This window comes from Aquarana catesbeiana, linkage group LG04, assembly GCF_042186555.1.
Source record: "Aquarana catesbeiana isolate 2022-GZ linkage group LG04, ASM4218655v1, whole genome shotgun sequence".
NCBI lineage: Eukaryota > Metazoa > Chordata > Amphibia > Anura > Ranidae > Aquarana > Aquarana catesbeiana.
The window spans coordinates 418,160,863-418,178,861 of record NC_133327.1 but is presented as its reverse complement, the minus strand read 5'-3'; positions in this window follow the sequence as shown (position 1 = coordinate 418,178,861).

Genomic DNA, 17,999 nt, shown 5'->3' with positions numbered 1-17,999 from the left:
CATCACTCTACTAATTTACATACTTGTTTTCTCTTGCCTTGACTACTGCAACTCCCTCCCCATAGTGATCAAGGCGGTGTGCCGAAATGCGTCTGCTTTTGTATGTGGCTTGACTACTGCAACTCCCTCCCCATAGTGATCAAGGCGGTGTGCCGAAATGCATCTGCTTTTGTATGTGCCAAGAAAAGTATTCACATTTGATATTCACATGGAGTTGTCTCTCTTCAACTCCCTCCCCATAGACCTACAGTCAGGTCCATAATTATTGGGACATCAACACAATTCTAATCTTTTTGGCTCTATACACCACCACAATGGATTTGAAATTAAACAAACAAGACGTGCTTTAACTGCAGACTTTCAGCTTTAATTTGAAGGTATTTACATCCAAATCAGGTGAACGGTGTAGGAATTACAACAGTTTGTATATGTGCCTCACACTTTTTATGGGACCAAAAGTAATGGGACAATTGGCTGCTCAGCTGTTCCATGGCCAGGTGTGTGTTATTCACTCATTACCCCATTTACAAGAAGCAGATAAATGGTCCAGATTTAATTTCAAGTGTGCTATTGCCATTTGGAATCTGTTGCTGTCAACTCTCAAAATGAGATCCAAAGAGCTGTCACTATCAGTGAAGCAAGCCATCATTAGGCTGAAAAAACAAAACAAACCCATCAGAGAGATAGCAAAAACATTAGGCATGGCCAAATCAACTGTTTGGAACATCCTTAAAAAGAAAGAATGCACTGGTGAGCTCAGCAACACCAAAAGACCTGGAAGACCACGGAAAACAACTGTGGTGGATGACCGAAGAATTCTTTCCCTGGTGAAGAAAACACCCTTCACAACAGTTGGCCAGATCAAGAACACTCTTCAGGAGGTAGGTGTATGTGTGTCAAAGTCAACAATCAACAGAAGACTTCACCAGAGTGAATACAGAGGGTTCACCACAAGATGTAAACCATTGGTGAGCCTCAAAAACAAGAAGCCCAGATTAGAGTTTGCCAAACAACATCTAAAAAAGCCCTCACAGTTCTGGAACAACATCCTATGGACAGATGAGACCAAGATCAACTTGTACCAGAGTGATGGGAAGAGAAGAGTATGGAGAAGGAAAGGAACTGGACGGCGCTTCACAGTGAAGATGGACAATGACCCGAAGCATACTGCAAAATCAACCAAAGAGTTTTTTAAGAGAAAGAAGTGGAATGTTATGCAATGGCCAAGTCAATCACCTGACCTGAATCCGATTGAGCATGCATTTCACTTGCTGAAGACAAAACTGAAGGGAAAATGCCCCAAGAACAAGCAGGAACTGAAGACAGTTGCAGTAGAGGCCTGGCAGAGCATCACCAGGGATGAAACCCAGCGTCTGGTGATGTCTATGCGTTCCAGACTTCAGGCTGTAATTGACTGCAAAGGATTTGCAACCAAGTATTAAAAAGTGAAAGTTGGATGGATGATTGTTACTCTGTTCCATTACTTTTGGTTCCTTAAAAAGTGGGAGGCACATATACAAACTGTTGTAATTCCTACACCGTTCACCTGATTTGGATGTAAATACCCTCAAATTAAAGCTGAAAGTTTGCAGTTAAAGCACATCTTGTTTGTTTCATTGCAAATCCATTGTGGTGGTATATAGAGCTAAAAAGATTAGAATTGTGTCGATGTCCCAATATTTATGGACCTGACTGTATCTCTACACAGGCTATCCCTCCTTCAGTCTATCATCAATACTGATGCCAGACTCATCAACCTTACCTACCACTTAGTGTTTGCCACCTCTCCCTACCAATCCCTTCACTGGCTTCTGATTGCCCAGCGTTTAAAAATGAAAAAAATATTTTTCATCTTTCTATCTATATAATCTTCTGCCCTTGTTGCTTTAACTTTAGATAGTAAAACATTTTTTTCTGCCAGTAAATACCTTATACAGCCAACTTCCCGTTTCTTGTCTGGTCATTAGCCTAGGCTCATTACATCATGCACAGCTCTCTCTCACTCTTGTGAGCGTTTGCCAGGAAGGGAGGGGGGATGAGTCATAAGAGGGCCAATGAAGGCTGCAGATCTGGAGGTGTGCCTCTGTGTGTCTGTGTAAATCCAGGAAGTGAACAGGCAGCAGCTTTCAGCTGCCCACACTTTAAATGAATGCAGCCAGACTTAGTGGAGGGAGACTTCTGCAGCATATTTGGCAAGTACAGAATCACATTATATATAAAATAATATGCAAAGTGGTTGGAGGGAAGCTTCAGAATGGCAAAGATGTTTTATTACAAACTATGTGAGCAGACTGCAGTTCCTCTTTAATGCTATCTCTGTGCTAAAAAATAACCCACTAATTGTGCCTACGGTCAAAACAGTCAAAATCTTGTGAGGAGTGTCTTGCTGGGGCCCTGTGTGTCTATGGATGCACACAGAATGGAGTCCATGTCCATGAGGTACTACGCATGCCAATCCTATTTACTGGTTGATCGACATCTGGGATGTCTTGGATCTATTAATGCTTGCTTTTACCAGATTTCTGTAAGTGTTTAGCACTGATTTATTTTGATAAACTGTTAAGCAGTTTTACACTGTGGCTGTTTTATCTTTCCTTCATGGGCCCTACTATGGAGTAAACTTTACCATCAGCCATGACAGTACCACCACCTGCAATATAATAGAGGAAGCTGATTGGATCTTCTATACTTGCATATCACGCCTGTCTAGACTCTTATAATTTGGAGTCTAGACCTCTGGTAAATTTTATATCAATATCGGTGGAGGTGCACTTGGGTGATTAAAACGCACATCAATTATACTCATTGTTACTGAATGTTTATCAAAGAATTCATCTGCATTATTTAAAACAGCACCAGTTGTTCACACTTTATGGACACTTGTTTATTCAATATTTATATTTAGCGCTGCAACATTTTTTATTGTTTCCATGGATGCACACAGCCTGGCTCGGAATTGAGTGTGCACAGGTGACCTTTTTATTTTAAGAAAAAAGAGCCTTCAGAATCACTTTAAAGTGGGACTTTAGTCAGACAATTAAGTCCTGATAAAGCACTTCAGGTTGGCCCCTTTTGCATGTATAGCTATGGAACACATAAAAAATATACAATTTTACTGTTTAACCACTTCAACAGTTCAACGGTTTTACCTTGCAATTTGCCACTGCGCTGCTTTAACTGGTAATTGTGCGGTCATGCAATGCTGTACACAAACTAAATTTGCATCCCTTTTTTTCCACAAACAGAGCTTTCTTTTGGTGGTATTTGATCACCACTGAGATTTTTATTTTTTGCAATATAAACAAAAAGAAAAGGCATGTTGAGCCCATTGAATGTTTTTTTTTTTTTTAATCACAAGTGATTTAAAATTGGCAAAAAAAAGTTGTCACCGAAATGATATATATATATTTTTTTTAATAAGTTTTTATTATAGAAAAATAAAGACAAGATGTACTTATATCACAAACTAAATACAAACTTGGTGAAAAAGCAAAAACAATTTCAACGCTCGGAAATTTACAATGATTGTCATCAAGCCAGGATTACATTAACTACCTCTGTAGATTCAAGAGGGAAGATAAAAACTAATGTAATGATTAAGTAGAAAGAGGCTTCTTTCTATGCGAGCATTAGAAACAGAATATAAAAACAAAATGAAAAACTTTGCTTTACTTAGAAAAGAGAGATAAAATAGGGAGAATAGAAAGGATGAAATACATAAAACTAGATGATGGGAAAGAGAATAAAGGAAGAGAAAGGGGATAGTAGATAAGAGAGAGGTTGAAATGGGAAGGGGGGGAGGGGGTTGCTGGCATGCATGTACAGAATATTGAGTTATCGAAATTTAGATGGCGGTGTATGATTGGTAGACTTATGGGGTTTGCACTATAATATCCTTATATGTGGGGGTGGACTGAAATTTTACCCAAGGAGCCCAAGTTAGTGAATGTTTTGCTGAAGTTCCTTTAATGTTATGGGTAATGTTCTCCATGAGATGAACTTCATCAACCTTCTGAAGCCAGACTTTTATAGACGGAATTGATGTTTGGCCCCATAAGGTAGGTATTAAAGCTTTAGCGGTGTTCAATAGGTGAGGAATGAGTGATCGTTTATATGAACCTATGGGGGTTTTAGTGGCATGAAAAAGGACAGTCCATGGATCCATGGGTAAACTGACCTCCGAGATCTGTGAGATCAGATTGCAAATGGCCGTCCAAAAAGGGCGAATGAGTGGGCAGAACCACCAGACATGTGCATGAGTGGCTTTGTTCCCACAGTTCCTCCAGCACAATGGGGAACTGGCAGGGAACATTTGGTGTAGTCTAACAGGGGTGTAGTGCCACCTGGTGAGCAATTTATAATTGACCTCTGCCATTTTAGAAGCAAGGGAGGAAGTGTGAGCTAATTGCAGAACCTTATCCTTTCAGTTGTCCGAGAGGGGGAAGCCCAGATCAGTTTCCCACTTCGCCAGGAAAGGTGGAAAGGCGGGATTTTGAAGAGTAATAAGAGCTTTATAAAATAGAGAAATACTATGTAAGGGGGGGTCTTTTGAATGGAGTATTTCTTCTACGTTATTTAAATCTTGTAAGCTTCTAAGCGGGTGAGGGAGGGAACTCAAGAAACGTTGCAGTTGATGATATCTCCATTTATCAAGAAACGTGGCGGGTTTAGGATCAAGGATCATATGTAATGGTTTAAGTGTGTTGCCACGGAGAACGTGATGTAGTAAGAGAGGTTCTTTCGGTCTCCATGATTTGAAGCCGGGATCTAATAAGCCTAGTAAAAAATATTTATGATTAAAGGGGTTGTAAAGGTAAAAATTTTTTCACCTTAATGCATTCTATGCATTAAGGTGAAAAAACTTTTGACAGTACCGCCGCCCCCAGCCCCCCCGTTTTACTTACCTGACGCCTCGAATCTTCGCTCCTCGTCCTCGTCAGCTTCATTGCAGCTCAGCCTGGTCGCTGATTGGCTGCAGTGGATGGATTGAAAGCAGCGCAGCCATTGGCTCGCGCTGCTGTCAATCACATCCGATGACGCGGCGCGCCGGGGGGCGGGGCCGAGTGATACAGCGAGCGGCTATAGCCGCCGGCTGTATCACGGGAGCGCGCCCGCAAGCACTCACCACCGTGCGAAGGAGCTCGCATGAAGGTGGTAAATGCTTGCGGGGAGGAGCTGAAACAGCCGCCGAGGGACCCCAGAAGACCAGGTTCGGGGCCACTCTGTGCAGAACGAGCTGCACAGTGAAGGTAAGTATAACATGTTTGTTATTTTAAAAAAAAAAAAAAAACATCTTTACAACCCCTTTAAGGAGAGGTGTTAGAGGGGAGTCATACCCCCATGAGAATTTTTTATGCAGGGTATCCCATATATCTAATGAGGATATGGTGAGTGCTGAGGTGGTTCGGTCAAGATTCCTGCAGGAGCGAGGTATCCAAGGAACCACCTAGAGATCAGCGCCCCTTAAAAGGTATTAAAGTTGTACCCATAATTTTAAATTAAAAGCGTATTTCCAGTCGGCCACCCTAGACAGTACGACCGCTTGATAGTACGCCTTAAAATTAGGGAGTGCCAGTCCCCCAGAGTCCTTGGAGCGAAACAGTAGCTCCCTAGATATCCTGGGGTGGCTGTTCCTCCAAATAAAACGGGAGATCATGGTTTGCAAAATAGTAAAGAACCCCACTGGAACCCCCAGTGGGAGCATTTGAAAAAGAAAAAGTATGCGGGGTAATATATTCATTTTAATAATATTTACTTTTCCTAACCAAGTGTGAGATAGGCTGGACCATTTTCGTAAGTCCTCCCTAATCCTGTTAAGCAATGGGATGTAGTTATGCCGGAAAAGGGAGTGGGGATTGGGAGTGAGGTAAATACCAAGGTATTTCATATGTTTTGGTTCCCATTTAAAGGGAAAGAGGGGCTTCAGGGAAGTCACCTCGGACTGGGAGAAATTAATGTTTAAAATTTCCGATTTAGATTTAGGTTTATTTTGAAGTTGGAGATTGATTGAAAGGTGGAAAATGCTGACATTAGGTTAGGTATTGAGATGCGTGGCTGCTGAATAAAAAATAGTATGTCGTCGGCGTAAGCTGCGTATTTATGGGAGCTTTTACCTACTTGTACGCCTTGAATATTACCATTGTTCCTAATTGTCGCTAGGAAGGGTTCTAAGGTAATGGCAAAGAGGAGGGGGGACAGGGGGCATCCCTGCCTAGTACCATTATGCAGGATGAAGGAGCCACTCAGCGTCCCATTGATTCTAATTTGTGCTGTGGGGTTAGAGTATAGAGATGAAGTACGGTGATACATCTTAGGTCCCAATCCAAAATGTCTCAATGTCATCTTAAGATAGTCCCAGTCCACCCTATCAAACGCTTTTTCAGCATCAGTGGAAAGAAGTAGGGTGGGCTGGGCACTCCTTTGAACATACTGGATTAGGGAAATTGCTCTGAGAGAGTTATCTTTTGCTTCTCTATTGGGGATGAAACCTGATTGGTCTTTGGAAATCCAACTAGGCAATAGAGGGAGCAGGCGATTTGCCATTACTTTGGCAAATAATTTAATATCAGTATTTATTAATGATATTGGCCTAAAACTGTTACAAAGGGTAGGGTCCTTATCGGGTTTAGGGATGACAGTAATGTGGGTGGAGGGGGATTCTGGTCGTAAGCCTGAGGAATGAGAGACTGAATTTGCATAAGCTGTGAGACGGGGAAGCAGAATGTCACTGAATGTTTTGTAATATAAAATAGTGAACCCATCAGGTCCGGGCGCTTTACCGGAAGGAGTAGATTTCAAAGCAGCCTGAAATTCCTCTACAGAGAAATCTTCCTCCAGTTCTTTAAGGATAGACATAGGCAATTTAGGTAGGTTAGCTTCTTTCAGGTAGGAGAGTATGTGTCTTCGTCTCTCTTTCTGAGGCAAAGAGGACAAGTCATTTTTGACACAGTAGAGATCCGCATAAAACTTGAAAGCCTTAGCAATGTCTGCAGTTGCATGGGCAAGCTCTCCAGATGAAAGTTTAATTTTGGGAATAAAGGACTGCGTTTGTTTAGCTTTTAATGACCTAGCCAGTAATCTACTTGGTTTGTTTCCCCAATTTCTGTGATATGCGTTGGAATTTTCTCTTAGTGTCTAAATTAAGAAGAGACTTTAATTCCTCTCGTTTAAGTGTGAGGGATTGGAGGTGCTCAATATGGAGAGAGAGTTTATGTTGCTTGTCCAGATCAGCTATTTGTTGTAAGACCTGTTCGATTCGCTGACCATGCTCCCTTTTCTTTCTGGCGCCAAACTCAATGAAACGGCCTCTAATAGTAGCCTTATGAGCTTCCCAAACAATGGAGGGGGAGGTGTCAGAGGGTTTGTTTTCCTTGAAATATTGTGAGAGATAAGAGGCCATTATGGAAACCTCGGCTTCATTAGTAAGAAGGGAGTCATTGAGTTTCCAGTTATTAGTACGGCGTGCTAAGGAAGGCATAGTCAACGTCATCGACACAGGTGCATGATCTGAAATAGTTGCGGTACCTATGTGAGTAGACTGTACTAGGGGGAGATGTAAATGATCTAGGAATATATTGTCAATTCTAGAATATGATTGGTGTGTTGTGGAGAAATGTGAGAAATCTTTTACCTTGGGATGGAGGAGGCGCCAGACATCCATTAATTGGAGGTCCATGAGTCTCCATTTGACAAATTTCAGGCGTTTAAAGGAAATATTAGAGCGGCCTTGGGACGTGTCTATTGTTGGGTCTAGAGACATGTTAATGTTACCTGCTAAAATAGTAAGACCTTTAGCGAAATGTGATAGTTTGGTTAGAATTTGTGAAAAAAAGGTAGGCTGATTTTGGTTTGGGCAATATACATTTGCAAGGGTGCATTGGGTATTACCTATGAAGCCCTTGAGGAAGAGAAAGCGACCGGAATCGTCAGCTAACATGTCAGACAAGCGAAAGGATACCCCTCTGCCAAACCCAATGGCCACTCCCTTAGCTTTGTTAGTGTCAGATAGGCTATAGTACCATTGCGGAAAGTGGGGTGAGGTCAATTTAACCGGAGTTGTGTGGGTTAAGTGCGTTTCTTGAAGAAAAGCAATAGAGCATGCGGCTTGTTTTAGTTCACGGAATGTTTGGTGCCCCTTAGCTGCGACATTAAGACCCCTAACATTGTACGATAAGAACTTTAACATAACCATTGTTACATCAAAGCGGGATCCTTCAGCCTATACTTCCATGCATGCCAGCAGGGGGAGGGGAGGTGAGGAGAGAGGGGGAAGAGGAGAGAATAGAGTAAAAAGTAGAAAAAAAGAAGAGAAGGAGAGAGTGAACATATAGAAAAATCATATACATGAATTAAAGAACTTGTGGGAAACACATGAATAACACGCAGAAATCTGCAGTGGTCCCATTGGGGAGAGAGAGAGCGAGCAGCCATCCAAAACCCTGGGCAGGGATTGAATAAAATAACTTTAAGGCCGCACGCACTCGCCAACCCCAGAAGGAGGGGGGGACAGGGTTATATTGTAGGGGAGGGGCAATAAAAGAAACGTGCCCCGACAGTACTCGGCCTGTAAAAGACAAATAACTTATAACTAGAAATGAATAATTAGTTCCAGTTAAATAAAAAGGTTATGTAGACTGGAGCAAAAATCAACTTAAACATTGAAATTCCTACAAGGCAGCACTTGTTGTAGACCATAATGATGCAGCCACAAAACAAACAAAAAAAACCAAAAAAAAAATAGAGAACCGTGGTCTAACTATACACAGGTCAAAGTCTACAAAGTATAATCAGGTAAATTTGCAAAAAATTGTAATTGAAACCTGACTTGGTGCCAGAAAATTGTAGGAGATTGAACATCTGTACTGGTGGAATGTGGTTGAATGAAAAGATAGAAAAATAAAGAACAAATATGCACAATTCAACCGTGCTTCTCTGCAGATCCTGGGAGAGAAGTGCGTCCTGTCTTTGAAGGGGTTTTTCTCCAAATTGAATCCGCGAGGTTCGAAAATTTAGGAATTGAGTCCTGATTAAGATTAAGAGCCTGCAGAAAGGTTGTGAGTTCCTCTGGAAACCTTAGTGTATGGGAACGGCTATTTTTTGTGGCAATCAGGCAGGCTGGGAAGCCCCATCTATACGTGATCCCGTCTGAACGTAAGAGATCAAGGAGTGGTTTCAGAGCTCTACGGCGGTCTAAAGTATCTTTGGAGAGGTCTGGAAATACGGTGATGATTGCCCCGTCAAAGTCTATGTTAGGCAGGCCCCGCATCTTCAACATAATGGCATTTTTATCCTTGAAGTAATGCAAGCGACAGATGACGTCTCTGGGCTGGTCAGAATTAGTATTACGGGGTCTCAGAGCACGGTGTACACGGTCAAAGCGGAGTGGTGCAGTGACAGGGTTACCCATAATGGTGTTGAAAATGCCACGTATTGATGGTTCTAGATCACTATCTCCATTAGCCTCAGGCAGACCTCTGACGCGTATATTATTTCTGCGGTTGCGGTTCTTGAGGTCTTCGAGTTTGTATAGGGAGGCCCGATGAGCAAATGCTAGTTGGGTAACAGTGTCTTGCAGTTCTTTAATGGCTAGGGCTTGTGTATCCTGCCGTTGCTCCGTTTCCTCTACTCTGACCAAGATGTGTGACATGTCGGTTCTAACTGCAGTTATCTCTTTTGTAATAGACTTTTCCAAGCTGTGAAACATACTTGCGAGTTCTTTATTAAGACCACTCATCAGCGTAGTCATTTCGGAGCCAGCAGGGGATCCAGGGTCATCCACGAGATCCGAGCAGTATGAGGAGGCCGTAGAGCCTTCCCTCACGAAGGCAACGTGAGATGAGGGAGAGGCGCTTGGCCTCGAGGTACGGGCCTGGTCGCCACGTGCGTTGGCCAAGTATTGTTGAAAAGAGCCTGCAGATACTGGAATAGACAGTGACCTCTTACCAGATCTTTTACCAGATGCAGAATGGGATTTAATTGATTTGGAAGGCATAACTGGAACTATTAGGCCGGTAGCTGTGTGGGGCACTTCTTACTTACATTTGCTCAGTGTCGTTCATACTTCAAAATAATGTTGTTATTTGTAGAAATTTTCGTGAAAATATAATGTGGGTAGTATCAGGGCCACCTCAGCTGCAGAGCAAGGGGATCCAGTTTGAGCAGAGTCTAGAGGAACAGGTGCAGTAGCTGTATAGAATGTGTGGAGGCACAGGTGTAAATAGGGAGTAGTTAGAGTACTAAGATGGCCGCCGACCTCCAGAGGTAGGCCGGAGCCGCGGACTTTCCTGGAGGTAGTGGCCGGCCGGGTGAGCACCGATTGCGGGAAGGCCTCAAGCGGCTTCGTATGGGCCCGGATTCGAGGCTCCAGTTATTAAAGAGTGTCCCAGCACTGAAGGAAAGCCGGCTGAGGGGTAGATGATGGAGTAGCGAGGTACTCACCGCTTTCCAGGAGGTAGGGTAGGTCGGAGTGGTAGGCCGCAAGATGGCGTCGGACCTCCGGCGGTCGGCGTAACAGAGAGGGGATCTCCAGGTTAGTATTTGCCGGAACAGAGGGATCACGAGTGCGGGTGGCTCCGCAGCCAAGATGCTGCGCAGGAGCTTTTCCGAGGCCGCCGGTTCGGAGTAGCGGAGATCGGTGGGCTCCGGGTGTTTAAGTAGGCCCCAAGATGGCGGCGGGCGTCCGAGGCTCGGACTTGGCTGTAGGCCCAGGGCCGCTTAAAATTGCCAAATGGGTTAAATATTCACCAGGGGCCGCAGCCGAGGGTGTCCAGATGCCCCTAAGATTAAAATGAAGCTTCGATGGGGTGAGGAGGTACAGGGATGGCTATGGATTCAATTAGCCTGGACGGAGCAGAGCTAACACACGTCCTCCCTGTTGAACGTTCGGACACGCCCCCACCGAAATGATATATAAATTTATTTCACTCCTCACTACCTATCACAGTTTTGGAGGCCATGAAATGCCAAGATAGCACAACCCCCCCAAATGACCCCATTTTGGAAAGTAGACACCCCAAGCTATTTGTTGAGAGGCATGTTGGGTCCATGGAATATTTTATATTTTGCCACAAGTTTCGGGAAATTTTTTTTTTTTTTTTTTACACAAAGTTGTCACTAAATTATATAGTGCTCAAACTTGCCATGGGTATATGTGAAATTACACCCCAAAATACATTCTGTTGAGTACAGAGATACCACATGTGTGAGACTTTTTGGCAGACTAGCTGCGTACAGGACCCGGAGAACCAATCACCGCCTTCAAGTGATTTTACTCCTCACTACCTATCACAGTTTCGGAGGCCATGAAATGCCAAGATAGCACAAAACCCCCCAAATGACGCCTTTTCGGAAAGTAGACACCCCAAGCTATTTGCTGAGAGAAATGTTGAGTATTTTGTAAATCTCGCTTTTTAAAGTTTTAAAAATTGAAAAAAGAAAGAGAATTTTTTTTTTCCAAAACAAATGAGAGCTGCAAAATACTCACCATGCCTCTTAGCAAATACCTTGGGGTGTCTACTTTCCGAAAAGGGGTAATTTGGGGGTGTTTTGTGCTAGCTTGGCATTTCATGGCCTCCGAAACTGTGATAGGTTGTGAGGAGTAAAATCACCATTTTACGCACTTAGAAAGCCTGAAGGCGGTGATTGGTTTTTGGGGTCCTGTACGCAGCTAGGCTCAAAAAAAGTCCCCCACATGTAATATCCCCGTACTCCAGAGAAGCAGCAGAATGTATTTTAGGTGTAATTTTACATATACCCATGCCATGTTGAGCAATATATAATTTAGTGACAACTTTGTGTAAAAAAAAAATGTTTTATCATTTTCCCGAAACTTGTGGCAAAATATAAAATATTCCATGGACTCAACCATTTCCTCTCAGCAAATAGCTTGGGGTGTCTACTTTCCAAAAATGTGTAATTTGGGGGAGTTTTGAACTGTCCTGGCATTTTATGCCCAACATTAGAAGCTTATGCCACACATCACCCACTCTTCTAACTACTTGAAGACAAAGCCCTTTCTGACACTTTTTGTTTACATGAAAATCTCTTTTTTTTTTGCTAGAAAATTACCTTGAACCCTCAAACATTATATATTTTTTTAAAGCAGAGGCCCTACAAAATTAAAATGGTGGGAGTTGCAATTTTTTTTTCACAAAGTATTTGTGCAGCGGTTTTAAATGCAATTTTTTGGGAAAAAAAAACACTTTTTTGAATTCTAATGCACAATATATTGTCCAAATGTTTGGTAAAATATAAAAGATCTTATGCTGAGTACATAGATACCAAACTCGACATGCTTTAAAATTACGCACACCCGTGCAGTGGCAACAAACTATATACATTTTTTAAAACCTTTAAAAGCCCTTACACTTTACCACTTTCGATTTACAGAGGAGGGCTACTGCGATAATTACTGCCCTCGAACTGACGTTCATGGTGATACCTCACATGCATGGTGCAATTGCTGTTTACATACAACACGAGACCGATGCTTGCGTTTGCCTTTGCGTGTGAGAACCTGGGGAACAGGGGTGCTTTAATTTTCTTTTTTATTGATTTTGCTTTTTCATTTTATTTTTACACTGTCCCTTTAATTTTTTTTTTTTTTTTTTTTTAGCATTTCTATTGTTATCACAGGGAATGTAAATATCCCCTATGATAGCAATAGGTACTCTTTTTTTGAAAATTGTGGGGTCTATTAGACTCTAGATCTCTCCTCAGCCCTTAAGCATCTGACCACCCCAATATCGGTGTGAGAATTTGCTTTCCCGACTTCCCAATGGCGCTGTTTATATCCGGCGAAACCGAAGTCATGAAATGCTAGTAGCCTCCGGTTTCTTAGGCCAAAGAGATGATTGGAGCCATTCTGGTCTACATTCTGGTCTCCGATCAGATCTATGGTCAGCTGGTGGAACCACCAGCTGCATTCTCGGGTTCCCTAGTGGGACAGGAGAGCCAGAGAAAATCATGGAAGATGGCAGGAGGGGGTGTCGTTCCCTCTCACTGTTTGTAAAAGCAGTCTAGCAGCTAATTAGCGGCTAGGATTGTTTTTACATGAAAGCCGACCGCCGGCTGAAATAAACGATACCAAGATGGTACCTAAACCTGCAGGCATCATTTCAGTATAACCACTCAAAGTCCAGCAACATACCAGTACATCGCTGGTCCTTGTTGGGCATATATTGTATTGTTCTTTTTTTTCATGCAGCCTGTGAGCTGAACGAAAACAGATTTTTCCATTCACATCGACTGATAGGTGGTATGCCCACCATTAGAATACCGCCCTGCATCCACCCACTTTTAATGATGGGAATACAATAAATATAAAAATATATGCCGAAGCATAGGGGCGATTTGCCCCTATGTCCACCCCTGCCCCCATGCTTTGGCATATATACTCTTTTTTTAACTGTAGTGGTAAAATCACCTCCTACAGCACTGGAATCACAGATTTACGTATCGTGAGAGCAAACCCTCTTGCTGTCAAAATAAATAAATCCGTGCTGCAGCTGAATGGCGTACTTGCAAAGCAAACAATGGTTAACAGTTCAGTATAACAGTAGAATGACATACCTGCTAAGCAAACACGATAAAAGACAGTAACAATAAAACATTACAGTATAGCATAAAATACAGTAAAACAAAGCAAAACAGAGAGAGAATGATAAAACGACAACTATTTTTAGCTTTTTTTAAAAAATTTTTTTGTTTTTTTTTTTAAATTTTGATTACACTTTTATTATAACTGTGAACGTTCCAGCTTAGGGTCTCTCAAAATGTGATGGTCATCTCATCTTTCGAGACAGGAGGGACAATAATAGCGGGTGTCACGCCTATCTCTGCGTTTTCTACAGACACATCTTCTTTGGGGTGCTCTAAGGCCCCTTTCACACTGGGGCGGTGGGGGCGTCGGTGGTAAAACAGCGCTATTTTTAGCGCTGCTTTACTGTCGTTTTTGCAGTGGTATTCGGCCGCTAGCGGTGCGGTTTTAACCCCGCTGGTGGCCGAAAAAGGGTTAAAACCGCTCGCATAGCGTGGCTATAGCCGTGGTATTGCCGCGGTATAGCCACGCTGCCCCATTGATTTCAATGGGCAGGAGCGGTTTAGGAGCGGTGAATACACCGCTCCTTCACCACTCCAAAGATGCGGTTTGCAGGAGTTTTTTTGCCAGCGCACCGCTTCACCGCTTCAGTGTGAAACCCCTCAGGCTTTCACACTGAAGAAACAGTAGAGGCAGTTTTAGGTCGGTTTGCAGGCGCTATTTTTAGCGCAATAACGCCTGCAAACCGCCCCAGTGTGAAAGGGCTCTTAGGGTAGGGTAGGGGTACCAGGGAGGACATCCAGAAAAGGCCTCTCATGCAGGCGGCTCACTGCATTTAGATTGGGAATTAAATTCTGTATCCTGCTGGATACAGAAGGGCTGTGATGATCTCTTCCTGGAATTTTAGGAAGGACCCAGTTCATTCAAATGCTTTGTATAGTACATAAGCGTTGAACAGAGCCAATTACAATAGGTATACAGACACTTTTTTGTACCAGCATCTGGCCATATGGGCATTTAAGTACGGCACCATCATCTGGTCGTTGAAGTCTACCCCTCCCATTTTAAGACTGTATTCATGGACACACAGAGGCTTCTCAACAATACCAGTAGCCGTAGTAATTTGGACTGCCGTGTCTGCATGAATGGAAGACAGAACGAAAATGTTAAATTTGTCCTTCCATCTCACGGCAAGCAATTTGTTGGACCTCAAGCAGGCTCTCTCCCCCTGTCTAAATCGGGTATCTACAAGCTGTTGGGGGAAGCCCAGGCGATTAGATCACACTGTGCCACATTTGTAATTGAAAGAGGTGTCTAAAAAGTGGCACGTTCAGTTGCTCTCTATTCTTGGCACTGTGCCTAAAATCAGAGCCGCTAGAGGCCGATCAGCTGACAGCTTTAGGATTTGCTGTTGCTGAAGGGGGGAGAAAACCACAGAAATAGCACAGACTGTGCAGCGAGAACACAGATTAGGGAAGGAGAAAAGAGCAGGAGATGATAGGACAAACTCTGCTGCCAGGCTACCAGGCTGCCCATATGAGGATCGAAATTCGGTTCAGCCGGGAATGGCCAAATTTAGATACACGTATGGGTAGTCTGGTTTTAGAGAGGCTGGATTATAGATTGACTTCTGTACAACAAAACTGTATTCCCAAATGAATGGCTATAGCTGGAAACACCGGTTCTGATGTCTCTGCTGCCAGAACACAATAGCTCAGCAGGAGTAGTTCATAACTGATGAATGCAGCTAGGTTCCTAGGCTTGGAAAAAACAGGGGGGTATCTATCCCTGTAATACGATGCAAAAAACCCACAATGGGGTATGGAAGGGGATTGGGAATATACGATACCCAGGGGATAATATAGAAAATGAGAATAATGTATAGATAAAAAAATTACAAAATGTATTATGACAATATATAAAAAAAAAAACGCAAAAGAGGAAAAACATTTAGACAACACTGTTAGGCCCCATTCACATGGGTGGATAGAATTGTGCTTTTAGCTGCGGACAGATGAAGTTTTCTAAACGCACACAATGCTTTCCTATGGCCCCATTCACACACTGCGTTTAGCGACGGTTTCGTTACATGCGGTTTTGTGCAGATAATAATAATAAGGTTGACTGCATCCAGGAACAATTTAGCGTAGCTATCTGCACATAACTGCAGGTAATCACAGTGTACTATTTCTCCTGCAGATAGCAGCGGCAACAAGGAAAGAAAAACAACAGGAAGCACATCAGAAATGGCAAGAATGTTCAAAGGCAGCTAAACGCAGCCACATGTAGACGCACGTAAACGCAGCTAATCGCAATGTACAACTGCAAGTGAACGCTGTGCCAGGATTCTCTGAACTTCAAAATAACAAAACATGCTTTTAACAGCGGCAGAACAGCCGCCCGCGTGAAAGGGGCCTTAGAATAAAAAGTCATACAGTAATTTCCATTCCACTTGTACTATGATGTTTGTCAATATATGCATGTCTTTACATTTTTGTAGTTTGGATTATTATCCTACATGTAACTTCTTTCTAGATATCCTTTTCAAGTGGACATCTTTATATCCTGAAGAAGACAATTTGTTGAAACACGTTTTTTTTATGTCCGCTCAGTCCAGTTATACTTTACATGCATGGGGCTCACCCCTTTTGTACTCACTATATAGAAAATTACTGTGTGTCTAAATGTTTTTTCCTCTTTTGAGGTTTTTTATATATTGTCATAATACATTTTGTAATTTTTTTTATCTCTACATTATTCTAATTTTCTATATTATTTCCTGGGTATCATATAGTCCCAATCCCCTTCCATACCCCATTGTGGGTTTTTTGCAATTCATAACTGATCTCGTGTGCAGCAACTGGAGATCAAACAGTAGCAAAGTTGGCAGCTTGGCTGTAAAGGATAGGATGGTTTAGTTCTATAACAACATGCAAAACGGTTTAGTTCTATAACAACATGCAAAACCATCCACAACTCTGCCCCCAGCTACATCACCAACCACATCTCAAAAAATCACCCAAATCATCCTCTTCCCTCCACCCAAGTCTTCCCGCTCTCTAGTCCCAAGATTGTGAACAAACATCTTGGAGTGGCAGTTCTTATAAAAATGGGACCCTGCTATCATTTGGCTTGTATTGGCAAGTAGACAGAGTAGAGACAGGAACCCTCTTGTTGGGGATAGAGATTTAGCATCAGGTAAAGGTTCTCAGGCAAAGGTTCCAGCATGGGGACGACAAGCATAGGGATACTGCTGAACAATCCTGCCGCCACCTTTTTAATAGCCTCCCTGAACTGCCAGCTGAGTCTGCCACTGTGACAATCAGCCACACATCCTTCAAATGCTGTTCAAGTAAAGTAGGCCATGCCTATAATGGGCCTTACTGTGCCTGAAGTGGCAAAAGAGAAGGTCATAAACACTTAATCCAAAGGCTCAGATATGCTCTCCAAATAGTAATCCATCAACATACCTGCTTCTTGCCCAGCAATGCTGCTAGTTACGCTCAATGGAATAGATAATGCACACAAGAAAAAATAAAAGTTCTCATAGTGTAGTTATTCAAGCTGAGCTCCACTGCCACATTTGGCACCTTTCAGGATCGAACAAGTACCTTGTTTTGTCAGGTACCCACTCCCACTTTCGGCTGATCGGGCTGTGGCCAAGTCGGGACTCTATTGTTTATTGTTTTTTTTTATGGATAACTAGAAAGTTGTATATTTAGGTTTTTGCTGGAGTACACTTGCAATTTTAAAGGGTGATAGCACCAAACGTTATTGTTTGTAACTGTAAATGTCAACACACTTAAAGAGGTAGCTACACTTTTTTTGATATAGAATAAGATTTTTTCATTTGGAAGGATAGACGCCCACTATTTATTATTAAAATAAAAAAGATTACTTACCCACCCCATGACTATGCTATAGCCAACAGACGGCTAGAGCACGGCTCTCTCTTTCTGGCAGGGCGTCCATTGACGTCCTCCCAGAACCACACCCCCTGTGTGCCCCCTGGGGCATGCATTAGGAGTGCTCTATGACAGATTGTGGTAAAGGGCCAATCACAGTGCCCCTTACCATGTGATCAGCTGTATCCAATCACAGCTGATCACATGTAAACAGACTCATCAGTGCAACATCATCAGCGCACATCAGTGAAGAAGAAAAATTACTTATTTGCTCAATTTTATAACAGAAACAAAAAAGTTATTTTTTTTCAAATTTTCATTTTTCATTTTTATTTAGCAAAAACTAAAAAAAAAACAGTGGTAATTTAAATACTAGCAAAAGAAAGCTCTATCTGTCTCAAAAAAATAAAAAAAATGAATATGAGTACAGTGTTGCATCACCATACAATTCTCATTCAAAGTGTAACAGCTCTGAAAGCTGAAAATTGGCCTGGGCAGGAAAGGGGTAAAAGTGCCCAATATTGAAGTGGTTAAACCCACAAGTGATTTTTTTTACC